Source organism: Macrotis lagotis, chromosome 2 (assembly GCF_037893015.1).
Source record: "Macrotis lagotis isolate mMagLag1 chromosome 2, bilby.v1.9.chrom.fasta, whole genome shotgun sequence".
Classification (NCBI taxonomy): domain Eukaryota; kingdom Metazoa; phylum Chordata; class Mammalia; order Peramelemorphia; family Peramelidae; genus Macrotis; species Macrotis lagotis.
In genome coordinates, this window is record NC_133659.1 from 154,204,338 (window position 1) to 154,219,764 (window position 15,427).

The 15,427-nt window shown below is 37.3% G+C and overlaps 1 pseudogene; it reads right to left on the reverse strand.

Moving 5' to 3' along the window:
• Positions 1–12,466: 12,466 nt before the first annotated feature.
• LOC141511213 (creatine kinase B-type pseudogene) lies at positions 12,467–13,900 on the reverse strand (annotated as a pseudogene).
• Positions 13,901–15,427: the final 1,527 nt, after the last annotated feature.

The following is a 15,427-nucleotide window of genomic DNA, read 5'->3' on the forward strand; positions in this document are numbered from 1 at the left end:
CAAAGACACATACATCCTGAAAACTAGCAAGAAACAAGTTGAGGTTGTGTTTGTTAAGAGACAAACTAGGCCCCTGAGGTCCCAGCACAACAGGAAAAACACATTTAAAGCAATTTGTATCTGTCTAGTATTAGACATGATATATACTTTTTAGCATAGTAAAATCAAAATCAGCAGGGGGGAATCCCTTACAGTGTTAATGAAATATAAGGTACATCATCCCTTAGCAACTAAGGAAAGATTAACATGCTATCCTTTACCAAAAAAGAAGAGGAATGATAGATTTTCTTAGACCAAACAATCAAAAGGTAAAAAATTTCTAGAATTAGTTTTTCAATAAAGAGAACTCATTTCACAAAGAAATCCTAAACCCTGACAACAGGCATATGCCACAGTAGTTGCTGAATGCCACCAAGCATGGTTCACCTCCGGATGGAGACTATGAAACAGGCAAAATTCAGGAGTAGAAATAAAGGATACTTCATGAGCAATATTTACATGAACTCAAACAAAAAATGATACATTGACAAAGTAGTAATGAATAAATGACTGGATTGTTCAAATTTGTTTCAAGAAATAGAAGGATTAATTTAAGATCATTGCTGCCAGAAATTACAGAAAGATAAACCTTTAACAAGTCTGAACTTATTTAATGAAGATTGTGTAATGAAGTGGCAGAAATTGTGCAACATATTACTAGTGATTGCAAAAATTTAGCATCTACTTAATGATGATGTTTGACTTCATTCTTGAAGAAGACCATGAAATCAGGGGTGATGCCATGACAAGCACATGGATTGGATTTGAGTGATACAGGGCTGTGCTAAATAATCAGCCTCACTTTCTTCTTCAGAGCTATCTGGGTTCAATGACCAGAAATGAATTAGGATGACTAGAGATGTTCCTGGATGCTAGGCAAGCAGAGTTAAGTAACTTGCCCAAGGTCACACAGCTAGAAAGCGCCATCTAGCTACCCCAGTATCTATTTAATATCTAGATATCTACAACCTATTTGATTAGATTTACAAATCAGAAACTCATTATCCTTTCTAAGCTTTGGCCAGTTATAACAGACTCTTTATGACTCCATTTGGGGTTTTCTTGGCAAAGATGCTGAAAAGATTTGCCATTTCGTTCTCTAGCTCATTTTACAGAGGAGGAAACCAAGACAAATGGGGTTAAAGTGACTTACCAGTAAATGTCTGAGGCTGGATTTGAACTAATGAAGATGAGTCTTTCTGACTTCAGGCCCCAGCACTTTATCCACTGTGTCAGCTATCTGTCCTTTCTAAACTAAAAAGTGACAAATTCTCATGCTACAAATATAAATCTTCAAAATATTCATGAGGATTCAACAAATAAAATGTAATAAAACTGAAGCATTATTACAGACAGAATTGCTGTTCACAACTGCCTTGAGCATAGCACTGATACGTAAAAATCTAATGACAGCATGTTAATATATGTGATGAGTCATATGGGATGAATGTTTGTGATGAGTGAGGAGATGTGGAGGTGGTAGAGATGTCCTGTACAAGGTTAAAGAACTTGTGACCTTGGGCAAGTCACTTAACCCCATTTCCTTGCAAAATCCAACCAAACAAACAAGGTTGAAGAACTACTCTATTAAGCTCACAATGTCTGGGGACACCTAAAGTTTATCCTTGGTGATCTGTGATGTTCCTTGTGTAAATCCTCATCTGCACTGCCAGAGTAATAGCGGCCCTCCCCTCAGTTATTAATGCCTGAAATAAGGTTAATAATACCTGGATATTATATTCAAAAAAGGGAGAGTTTGCCAGTAAACACTTGCAAAGAACCCAAAATGGTTCTACATGTTACACACTATAATCTACCTCCCTGACCTAGGTCAGAATTGTCTTAACATATTTATTCCACATCTAGATGTTTTGACTCACCTTATATTATTTTATCTCTGCTTAGAATTACACCGGTTTATCAATTTGAGCTGGTATAAGAACACTATCACAAATTGCCTTGGTTTGTAACTTCAGTCAGATATTACCTTTGTCTTATTGTCATGTAGAAGAATTTCTCTCTCTCACTTAATACCTAAATTCCTGTGCTTTGTCATTTCCTTTTCCAGCTCATTTGACAGATGAAGAGATTGAGGCAAAGGTTCACAAAGCAGTTTAGTGTCTAAGGTCAGATTTGAACTCAGAAAAACAAGTCTTCCTAATCCAAGGTATAGCACTCTATCCACTGAACCACCTAGTAGCCTTACCTAGACCTATCTATTTCCCCAAACCTCAATCCACATTGCTAATAATAACCATGTATTTAAGATTAGTGGTTGCTAGTTTGTTTATATAAAGAATGAAATAAATGATGAAAAAAGGGAGAATTAGAGAGCAAAAGAGGGAGGGACAGTTCCTATTTTATTCTATTAGCCCAGAGTCTGGCAAACCAGTAGTAGAAACTGGCTGTTCCTGCTTTAGATTTCTAGCCCTACCCTGCTCCACTCCGAGGGAAGGAAAATTCTACCAAGCAGTTCAAAAGAATTACTCTCAGGAATTGGAAAAACTCACTTTCCAGACTTTCAGGGCCACTGTTAGAAATTGACTCTGATGGGGATATGGCCATATCAATGTAGCAAAATCAAACAAACAAACAAAAAAAAAACCTCATCACTGCCATAACAGCAATAGTGACCAAAGGTTTTGTTTCTTTTGAAGGAGAAAGTTGGGAGACCAAACTACCAGATAAATCAATACCTATCTACCTGGTATAAAGATAGAAAACATCTCCCTCACTCCAACTTTTAACTTGGCTCCATTCCTTTCAGCATCTTTCTCCTTGAAGTTTTTAGAAAGAAATTCTAAAACTCCCAGTTCCAAAAAAAAAAAAAATCACTAGATGGTGGATTTTGGAGTGGCTTCTGCTGACACACTCATCTCTTTGACAATGTTGTCATTTTGCATAGTCAAATCTTCAAAATGCATGGAATGCAAATCTTTCAAAGAATACAGACCTAGCAAAAGAAATACTTTCAGATATTTTCAAAATGTCTCATTTGGTTAGCCATCTTTCCTTTTTCGGTGATTTAAGAACTCGGTGTTTTTCACTTGTTTCAATCATGTCTAACTCTGTGACTTCATTTGGGGTTTTCTTTGCAAAGCTGCTGGAGTGATTTGCTATTTCCTTTTTCACCTCATTTTACAGAGGAGGAAACTGAGGCACTAGGGTTTAGTGACTTGACCAAGGACACACAACTAGTAATGTCTGAGGCAGAATTTAAACGTAAAAGTCACTAAAAAGAATATTATATTGGGGGTGGCTAGGTGGCACAGTGGATAAAACACCAACCCTGGAGTCAGAAGTACCTGGGTTCAAATCCAGTCTCAGACACTTAATAAGTACCTAGCTGTGTGGCCTTGGGCAAGCCACTTAACTCCATTTGCCTTGCAAAAACCTAAAAAAACCAAAAAACCTAAAAAAAAAAGAATATTATAGTACAAAGTAAAAAGAGTGCTTTCAAAAAAGATTCCAAGTCCTCTCCAAATAATTCCATTCCCACCCCACCCCCACAAACACACCTCCCAGAGATTCCAGGTTAAATGATAGAAGGTAGCAAGTTTTTAAAGCCCTTTATAACCCAGTCCCTCCTACCTTTCCATTCCTTTTACATTTTATACTCCTCCATGTATTCAGTCTACTTTATCTTCCTCACACAAAACTCCTTCTCCCATCTCCCACTTGGGTGCTAGCTGGCTGTCCCCCATGCCTGGAATGATGGCTCTCCCTTACTTCTGCCTCTTAGCTTCCCTGGCTTCCTTCAAGACATATTTCAAAAATTCATCTTCTGCAGCAGGCCTTTCTCCCACTTACACTGCCCACTGCTAGTTCCTTCCCTGGAAACTACCTTCCAAATATCCCACATATATCTTGAATGTGACTGATTGTTTACATATCTCCTTTTGTATCTCTAGCATTAGCACAGTACATGGTGAACCTTTAAAAGTTTGGTGACTATATGGAATACATTCTTGCAATAAAGAATGACAATTATAAAGAACTCAGATAAAGGTGAAAAGATATTTGAAGTGGTGCAGAGTGAAGAAAGTATATACATATGTACATAAAATGAATATATTAATGTAAATCAAGACTATATAAAGTGGCAACCAAACAAATTTAATAACATGAATCGGTATTAGTTGAAGTAAATGCATACAGCCTTTCTTTTAGAAAAGGATAAATTAGAGAAATATGTGATTATTTGATCATTCAGAATCACCTTTTTGAGACTATTTTATTTTAACAATTCTTAGAAGAATATAATTTGTTTCTGATTTGTAAGTTTGTTCATATTTGTCTGCTCTGTTGAAATAAAATGTGTCAATAAAAATAACAGTAGCAACTTCAATTATATAATTGTCAACCTATATCTAAAAGATTATTCTGAATCATCAACAATAAACAAAATGGAAAGAAAAATAACTCTGAAGTTTCATCTCACACCTTACAAATTGGCAAAAAGAACAAAAAATTGGAATAGTCAGTGTTGGAGGCAATGTGGAAAGACAAGCATACTAATACACTAAATTTCCCCAAATAGAACCCCCTCTAGAAAGCAATTTGGAATAATACTAAGACCATTTGACCTGGAGATCTCATGCAATGCATATACTAAGGATGTTGATAATAAAAAGTTCCCAGATACACTAAAATATTTATAGCCACACTGACATAGGAGTGAAGAACTTGGGGAAAGGGAGATTCATATTAAGTGAAGAATGACTAAATGATTCATGGTATATTAATGTGATAAGGGCAGCTAGGTGGCCCAGAGGATAAAGCACCCAGTCTGGAATCAGGAATACTCAAATCTAGCCTCAGACGCCTACTAGTGGTGACTTTAGGCAGGTCACTTAACCCTGTTTGCCTTAATTTTCTCATCTGTAAAATAAGCTGGAATAGGAAATGGCAAGTTAATTTAGTATCTTTGCCATGAAATCCTAAATGGGGCTACACAGAGTCAGACAATAATATGAATATGATGGAATATTATGGTATCTTAAGAAACAACAAAAAATTCAGAGAAGCTTGGGAAGATTTATTTGAACTGATACAGAATAAATTAAGTAGAACCATGAACAAAAAATACAAATGACTACAATAGTATAAATGGAAAGAACAATAATAAATAAAACCAAAATTGAATGCTATGTTATTATAATTACTATCCTTGTCACCAAGGAAAAACTAGAAGAATGTAGTTCTGACTTTTCCTTTTAGAGATGGGAGCTATCAACATGGAACATAGTATGGGTTCTGGTTGATATTTTAGTTATGCTGAAATGCTCTTTTCTCTTTCCTTTTTATTCTTTATTTTAAGGGATGACTCCTTGGGAGGGGAAGAGAGGATTGAAATATTCACAAATGAAAGTGATATAAGAACAAAATATATCAGTAAAGTTTTTAAAGTTGATAGCACAATTTGAAACATGAATATAGTCTTCAAAGAGCAGGCATCGGTTTCACAAATCCTGTGTTTCATTACAACAGAATGTGGCTGTATTTTTCTATGATGACATAAATAATTTGTCTGTCTTCTCATACCAGATAAATGTGATAAAAAATTGAAGAAAAAATTTTTTTAGTTTTTACAAGACAGTAGGGTTAAGTGACTTGCCCAAGGTCATACAGCCAGGCAATTATTATGTATCTGAGACCAAATTTGAACTCAGGTCCTCCTGACTCTAGGACCAGTGCTCTATCCACTGCGCCACCTAGCTGCCCCTTGAAAAAAATTTTTTTATAACTCCCACATTAACTGAAAGAACATTCAATGAATGATTAATACAGCTGTTGCAAATGTGTGTCTGACTCCCACCAATATCCTGCTAGTATTCAACATTTTCTAAAAGAAATTTGCTTTGAATCACTGAAATTAGTATTCAAGTTATCAGTTGATAGGCAATTATACCAACAAGTCTGAGGCATTTAATGAATAGAAAGCATACTCTGTTAACTGGTTACTAGTCCCACCTGGCAGAACACCAAGATCAAGAATTTGAACATTAACTACATAAAAATGCCCTTGAAAATAGGAGTAACTGCTTTTCTTTTCTTTCCATCCTTCTTCTTTACTTTCTTTTGATACAATCTTTATGGCTAGACACCAAATTTCATTCATTCATTTCCTGTAGCAAAATCTTTTGAACCTCTGAAGCATAAATAATTCAAGAAAGTGTCTATTTTTGCTTGTGCTGATGAAAATTTTATTTCTTTTTTAAATACTATTTTATTTTGTGTTTTCCAATTATATGCAAAGATAGTTTTCAACATTCATCTTTTTTTTAAGCTTTTGAATTCCTCTGTTTTCTACTACTCTCCCTTCCATGCCTCCTCTCCATAATAGTGAACTGATTCCTATCTGATCATTAGACCCAGATGACTTTGGAGGAGAAAGTGAGGCTGGTGGCTTAGCACAGCACTCCCTTACTCAAACCCAATTCATGTGCTTGTCATGACATCACTTCTCTAATGTCATGGTCTTCTTTGAGAATGAAGGACAAGCGTTATTATTATCATTATTATGCATATAATCATATAACAGATTCCATATTAGTCTGTTATAAAAAAGAATTATAACTAATGGGGAAGAAATTCATAAGAAAGAAAAAAAACATAAAATAAATTTTAAAATGTGAAAACCGGGGCAGCTAGGTGGCGCAGTGGATAGAGCACTGGCCCTGGAGTCAGGAGTACCTGACTTCAAATCCGGTCTGCGACATTTAATAATTACCTAGCTGTGTGGCCTTGGGCAAGCCACTTAACCCCATTTGCCTTGCAAAAACCTAAAAAAAAAATGTGAAAATCATTTGCTTTGGTCTGCATTCAGATTCCATAATTTCTTTTCTTCTAGATGTGCATGGCATTTTCCATCACATTGTTTAGAATTGTCAGTGATCACTGAACTGCTGAGAGGGGAACTAAGTCCATCATAGTTGATCATCACACAAAGTTCCTGTTAATGTGGGCAATTTTCTCCTGGTTCAGTTCACTTCACTTAGCATCAGCTCATGCAAAGCTTTTCAGGCTTTATTGAAGTCCTCCCATTCATGATTTCTTTTTTTTTTTTAGGTTTTTGCAAGGCAATGGGGTTAAGTGGCTTGCCCATGGCCACACAGCTAGGTAATTATTAAGTGTCTGAGGTCGGATTTGAATTGATGGGCATCCCCTTAATTTCCAATTCTTTCCATAATAAAAATTGCTGCTATAAATATTTTTGTGCATGTGGATCTTTTACCCTTTTTATTGCCTCTTTGGGAATAGAGACCTAGTAGTGGTATTGCTGGATCAAGGGCTTTGCACAGTTTTATTTATTTCTGTCAATTGGGCAGAGTTCCAAATTGCTCTCCAGAATGATTGGATCAGTTAGCAACCCCACCAACAGGGCATTAGTGCCCCAGCTTTCCAACATCCCCTCCAATATTGATTAATTTCCTTTTTTTTGTCATTTTAGCCAATCTGATAGGGTGATATGATACTCTCTAATCAATAATGGTTTAGAGCATTTTCTCATATGGCTATAGATAGCTTTAATTTCTTCATCTGAAAACTGCCTTTTCATATCCTTTGACTTTTTAACAATTGAAGAATTCTTATAAATTTGGCTCAGTTCTCTATAAATTTTAGAAATGAGATCTTTATCAGAAACACTAACTGAAAATTGCTTCCCATCTTTCTGCATTCTTTCTAATCATGGTTGTACTGGTTTTATTTGTGCAAAACTTTTTTAATTTAATATAATCAAAATTATTCATTTTGTATTTTATAATGTTCTCTATCTCTGATTTTGTCATAAATCCCCCCCCCTCCATATATCTGATACAAAAACCATTCCTTGTTCTTCTAATTGGGTTATAGTATCAACCTTTATGTCTAAATCCTGTACCCATTTCAATCTTATCTCGACATAGCATATAAAATGTCTGTGTCTAAGTTTCTGCCATACTATTCCTTAGTCTTCCCAGAAGTCTTTGTAAAATAGTGGATTCTTATCCCAGAAATTGGGGTCTTTGGGTTTATCAAATAGTAGTAAGTAGTAGTAAGTCATTTATTTGGTTTTTGTGGGGCCAGGGGGTTAAGTTACTTTCCCAATATCACACAGCTAGTAATATCAAATAACACATGAGAAGGTAGATTTCTGGGCTTTGAACAAGAGAACTGAAGTGGAAAGCCAGAAATCCAAGAGACCTTGGATTATCTTCCTAGTCAGTATTGAATGGCTAGATTTTGTTTTGGGTTTATGCAGTGGTTACCTTGGAATTCTGATAGTGGCATTTCTCTTACTGTCTGACACACAGTAGGTACTTAATATTTATTGACTGAAAAAGAGAAAATAGAAATCATCTGCTCAGGAGGCTTTTTCTAGTTTATGCATATGCCTCAAGACATTTCAGAGGCATGTGCTATTTTTCAACAGTTTATGGAGAATGGAGTTAGCAGTATGAATCCCATGAAAGTGCTGCTCTACCTACAAGACATAATTGCCTTTGGAAGGATAACAGATTAAAATAAGCTAGTCTGATACTAATAGCTGCCAGTTTTTCAGAGCCTCTTTCAAGTCTGTGGATCACATAGTATTTCAGCAAAGAATAAGCACCAATTCAAAGATCAACATACTCTTCTGCTGGCCACATTGAAAGCACCCAGAAGAATTATGGACTTTTCTAGGATTGAACAATTACCAGCATAAATTTGGGAAGATCTATGCTGCTCTCCCTAACTCTCTCAATGATCTCACTCAAGGATACAGGATCAGAAAGAAGCAAAATTTGACATGTTGTCCCACACTTGCAGCAGTATTGTCTTATGCAGACTTTTCTGGGACATCCTAGAAAGCTTGGAGCAGTTTAAAACCAAGAGAATGATGGTCATCAAAAATCTTTTGCATTTGCCAGTGGAGAACTAACTGCCAATGAGCCTCCCATACACAAATTGGAGTTTTATATATATATAATATCCTAGAATCATAGATTTAAAGATAAATGGAGAGTTTAAGATAGTCTAAATAATCTCTTTGTTTTATACTTAAGGAAACTAAGGCCAAGAAAAGCTGTGACTTGCTTGAGGCTTCATAGAAAGAAACAAAACTTCTCCAAGCAGCAGATCTAGCCTTTCTCTGTTTTTACTTTTTGTGCCAAAAATTTATCTTTTTTTGCTGTTATTATTAAGATCTCATGATTATAAACGTCTCCTCCTCTGACCTAAGAGTGGGATGGTTCCCTGTCTTGTTTCCTTAGTCTCTTAATTATACCAAAAGTATAAAATGATCATAAGAATGCAAGCTCGATTTTATCACTATTTTCCAAAATGAAATACATAGTCTTCTTTGGGGAGAAAAATATAATATGCAAAGAAAACAGAAAACAGAAATATTTCTCTCTGTGTTTCTCTGTCTCTGTCAATATCTCTGTCCCTCTCTCCATTAATAAGACACTACAAAGTCTCAGGTGTTTCCAAATTCATCCAGTTGGGGTCCTCAGGGACTTAATTTCCCTACTCACATCATGTCTGGTTCCATTTTGCTTCAGAAGGAGTGTTTTGGGCTGTTGGCCCAATGGGATTATGGTGTAAATGATACCTATACTGGGCAGTAGGACCAGAACTGGGTATCTGTTTCCTTTTCACTGAATTTATAGTAGTGTATTATCTACCTAGCAAGGCCATCAGGACATCATTTATCATGTTTATAAATAGATTAAACATCTGTGTATGGTAGGCACACTTCAGAGTGCAACACGCAATTGTAAAATAAGATGGGAAATAATTATCTGAGTTTGTCTTTTTCAGGTACTTAGTCTACATAACATGAAAATACATTTCCAGATGCACTTTGGAGGGAAGATTAAAAGTTTGGGGTTTTGTGATACCAATTTCTCTGAAAAGTCAGTCAGCAATACTGAATGATAGATTTGATTGATTTAAATAGACACTATATTTAAGGGTTTAGGTATTAAAGGGAAAAAAATTTAACTTTAACTTTAGAGGGGTATAGAAAAATTTGGGAGAAGTGTAAGTGACTCTAAAAAGAAATTTCTTCTATTCTCCAGTCTTCTCAGTGATGACTCCTTTGCTTCTTAGTAACATGCAACTTCAGCAATGGGGAAGGAGGATGTCAAAATCCAAAGAATCAAAATGTAAAACACTTTTGAAAAAAAATGTATATAAAAATTCCTTAAAACATTAAAGCACATGTACTTCATTTAAAGTACAATAGGGACTAAACTCCAATAGATACACAATCAAAAGAGGAATAGTTTTTTAAAAGAATTACAAAAGATCAACAACCATTATTTTTAAATGCTCTAAATCACTAATATTGGAAGAAAATATCAAAACAACTCTGAAGTTTTGCCTTATATTTTGTAAATTAGCAAAGATAATGATGTTGAAAGTTTGAAATAATCATTAAAGGAGGATTTATGAGAAGACAAGTACACTGATACAAGTTTCATGAAACTGGCAATTGATAAAGCTTTTTGGGAAAGAATTTAATTGTATTAGAAAATTTACTAAGTTGTCTGTCCTCTTTGACTTGATGATTCCACTATTGGATATATACCTCTATAGTCAATGACAGTCCCAAAAATGCCTAAATACTCATAGCAGCACTTTCTGTGCTAGAATTAGAAATAATGTTATTTCCAATCAAATGGATAATGGTCCAGTGAACTATGGCATAGAAATTTGATGGAATATTATTGTATAGCAAAAAAACAATAAATATAAAAAATTCAGAGAAATAATGGAAGTCTTAGATGTACTGATACACAGTGAACTAAGAATTAAGAAACTACTATACGTAATGACTCTAATGTGACAACAAGAGGTAGCAATACAACATTTAAACCAAGGCCATGGTTCTCAGGGTATGTACTGGTGTGATGTAACTGTTTTCCTGTCTGCTTAAAAGAAAAAACATCTTAATTGTCTGTGAACACCAGAATTAAATATGTGAACAAAAGGCTCCAAGAGGACATGGTTGTTAAGATAGAAATCTAGCCTGCAAACATCAAGATATCTTTTCAGGTTTCAGTAACATTCCTTTGGGCAGAACACCTATAGTTAAGAGTATGATTCTATGTGAACAGAAGGGAGGCAAAGTCAGTAATGCTGCTATTTCTTTGTACTTATTTCCACTTTTTGTGCTTTAGATAATGCTCTTGAAACTTTAGTCTTCCTTTGCCAATTTTCAGTTCCATTCATGAAACCCTGGGAGTCCCCAAAACCCTTTCAGGGGTGTACATGAAATCAAAACTATTTTCATAATAATGCTAAGATGCTCTAATTTCTAATATGGTAAATATTGTTAAATTTAACTCACATAAATAAAAAGTTCTTTGGGGGACCTCCAATCATTTTAAAGATTATAAAGGACTAAAAACCTTTTGAATTGCTACTGGATTTTTGCTTATACACTAGTGGAAAGAGGAAAGGCAGGAGCTCTTTTAGAGTTCAGGCTCTTTTTTAATTCTTTCAAGGATAGCCAGGGCCCAGGATGTATGTGTTGGTAAATGTTTTAACAATGAGCTGTTCCCCCAAAATATATATATATGACACATTTGTAAAGATTAATCTGCATTAAATCTGCATTTCTTATGTCTAAAGCACAGATATCAAACACAGTGGCAAAAAAACAAGTTAAAATCTAATTGGGAAATATTTTTTAAATAGATGAAAATAGAATAAAGTATAAATACTGTTAATATGTGACTTTCTGCAAGCATTCTCCTTTAGGGGTTAGTGGTCTTAGTTTGAGATCAAGGCCATGACAATAAACAAAATAGTAAATCAAGCCTTTATTTGTAGCCTTTGCTGATTTCCAAGGTGTAGATGCTCACACTGAAAGTTTAACAGTTGGCTTCTTCAGAGCTACTCAAAGTTGGCACCAGCATTTCCCACACATCCTACTTCCCCCATCCCCACCCACTCACTCCAACGAAGACATTTAATGAGTACCTCTAATGCCCAAGTCACCTAGTAGGTGCTGGGTTGACAAAGAATAGCAAATCCCTAGTCCCTGCTCTCAAGGAGTTTCTATTCTAATGGAAAGACAATTTGTATATAACCAAGTAGTCAGAGAAGGATACAGTGTGTAAGTATATAGTATAAATGGGAGGTAATCTGAGAGCAGAAAGCATTAGCAGATAAGGAAATCAGGAAAAGTCTCCAGAAGATGTAACTTGAAGGGAGACATGAAGGAAACCAGGAAAAGTAAGGGACAGAGGTGAGGGGACAACCAGTACAAAAGCATTGACATGGAAGATGGCAGGTGCAATCGAGGAATAGCAAGTTGGGCAGTGTAGCTGGATCCTAGATTACATGGAGGATAGTATAGTCCAAGAAGAATCAAAAGGAAGAAAGGAACCAATTACGAAGAGCTTTGCTTGCTGAACAGATGTCTAAATTTGGTCCTGGAAGTATTTTTTTTTCAGGCCAAAACAATAGTTTATTATTTCTGCATTCAGCAACATCTCAGCCATCAAAAATAAAACTCTAACACCAAAGGATGGAAGGAAGACTTCTCTACAGCATGATTAGGTGGGCTGCATCCAGAGCCCCCCAGGGTGCCACGGGGGGAAAGGATGGTTATTCATTCATCCAATAAATTAGGAAGCGCAGAATTGTGGGGGAAGGGTGCAACTGCTCATTTCTGGGCTGGCATAAGGTCATCGATGGACTGCCCCTGCTCCAAACGCTTCTCCATCTCAATGAGCAACTTCACACCATCCACCACCATCTGTACCAGCTCCACTTCAGAGAAGCCCAGTCAGTCAGCATTGGAGACATCAAAGACTCCACCCACAGCAGCTGTGTCCACACCCCCTGTCCCCCTCTTCTGCAGCCTCAGCTGCTTCAACACCTCACCAAACTTCTCATACTTGCCCAGGTGAGGAAGTTTGATATGCACACCTGCTCGTAGGCCTGTACCCAGGTTGGAGAGGCATGTCAGGATATAACCTAGATGAGGATTCCACATGAACTCGTAGTTCTTGGTCTTAAAAAGGGTTTCAATCTGGTTGAGTCATTGCATAAGCGTGTGAACACCTCCTTCATGTTCCCCCCTTCTGCATAGAGATGACCCTCAGGTAATCTTCCTCATTGATCCAAACTAAAAAGGTCTTGTTGTCATTGTGCCAAATGCCCCTGCCATCAGGCCAGTCTCAGGCCATGCCTGAGGCCAAAAAGAGTGGGGAGACAGGCTTGTCGAAAAGGAAGTGGTCATCAATCAGCTGCTGCTGTTCCTGCTCGGTCATATTCTTCAAAGCATAGTACTTCCCATTCAGGTCACCTTCCAGGCTAGCCAGGGCTTCCACAGAGAGCTTCTCTATGGCCCGGCGCTCGCCCCGGCTACAATGTGGGGGCAGGCAGAATCCTCGGATGCTCCGGCCAGTTCGAACACGAAAGCTCAGCACATAGTTGGGATCCAGGTCATCACCACCCTGCAGATTGTCAGGGTTAAGATCAGTCTTATGCTCATCGGAAGGCTTGTAGCCTCCATGTCGGTCCTCAATGATAGGATCAAACAGTTCCTTGAACACTTCATAGGACTCTTCATCTCCAGCTACAGAGCCCACAGTCATGATGAATGGGTGTTCTGGGTTGTCCACGCCGGTCTGGATGACATCGTCCAGAGTGAAGCCGCTGGACGTGGCCTTGTCCCGGAGCTTTTCGTAGAGCTCGAGCGTCAGCACCTTGGCCATGTGGTTGTTGTGCGAGGACAGGTCGGGGTACTCCTCCTCGGCGGGGTAGCGCGACTTGAACATGTTGTGGCTGTTGGAGAAGGGCATGGCGGCGGGAGGCCGGGCGCTGCGGGGGCTGCGGGATGCTGCTGCGGGGCCCGGGCCAGCTCAGCTCCGGCGCAGTCACCCTGGTCCTGGAAGTATTAGGAAACTACTGGAACCCATTGAGCAAGGGAGTGATGTGACCATACCTGCACTTTTCAAAAAATCATCTTTAGCAGGTAAGTGAAGAATGGATTGGAGTGGGGAAAGACTTGAAGCAGAGGGACTGGTTTAAAAAGCTATTGAAATAGCATAGTGCTGATGGGCAGCTAGTTTGCACAAGGGATAGAGCCCTGGAGGTTCTGAGTTTAAATCCAGATTGGGCACTTGGTAATTGCCTGGCTGTGTGACATTGAGCAAGTCTCTTTTGTTTTTGTTTTTGTTTTTGTTTTTGTTTTTTTTTTAGGTTTTTGCAAGGCATTGGGGTTAAGTGGCTTTCATAAGGCCACACAGCTAGGTAATTATTAAGTGAACTCAGGTATTCCTGACTCCAGGGCCGGTGCTCTATTCACCGCACCACCTAGCTGCCCCTGGGCAAGTCTCTTAATCCCATTTTCTTACAAAAACCAAAAAAAAAAAAAAAGAAAAGAAAGAAAGAAAAGAAATAGCATAGTTCTGGCACACAGTAGCCCCTTAATAAATATTTCTTCATTTATTGATAATCTGGGTAAGGAATGATAAGAGCCTGAATTAAATTTGAAGTTGTGTGAGTAGAGAGAAGGATATGAGAGATTCTATGAATAAAGACATTCAATTGATTGAATTAAAATGTCTCAGAATTCTGTGATTAGATTAACTGAGGCAGAAGTGGAATACCTACCCTTACACATATTTATTCAAAATTCAAAAAAACATTAAGGAGCTTACCTTGAGGCAGGCACTGTGCTAGATGGAGAAGCAGTTAAGTCCTACCCAATTCCTGCTCACAATGAGCTTATGATATAATCAAGGATATAAGATATGTACAGAGAGGAACGATTGCATAGTGAAGATCCAGACTCTGAGTTCAGTAAGTCCAAATTCTGACTTCTTAATGCTCATGGCTGTTTGACCTCCAAAATATCTCACCTCTCAGTATTTTAGGCAACTCCTAAGATTATAAATTATAAGATAATTACAGAATTTCCTCACTAGGGAATTCCCTATTCCAGGTCACAGATCTGGATTTTTTTAAAGTACACAAATTAATTTATAAAAAGTAGAATGTGATAGGTGCATATGTGAAGTAGAAACATAGTCCCATGAAGGAATGGAGAAGGAAACAGTGGATAAATCTTGATTGAGAATTTACCCTTCTCAGCATTGGGTAAGAGTGGGATTCTCAGCTGAACTCTGATGATGAGAACTGATTCACTTGAACTTTAATCTGGTCTGACACTTGAATGTTAGGCTATAAAATAGAATTGGAGAAGTCACATAGAAGAGGGGCTTCAAAGAGTTTCTGAACTCTTTCAGATGGAGTGGTAAAGCACTGAGTTACTAGAATTGGAGAAGGGAGGGCATAGACAGTCTGACCAGATTTGACCTTATCAATCCATTGGCAACAATGCTAAATCAATGTTATGGAATATTTAACTCTGGTCTCTGAGGGTTTGGGAAATGTTCGA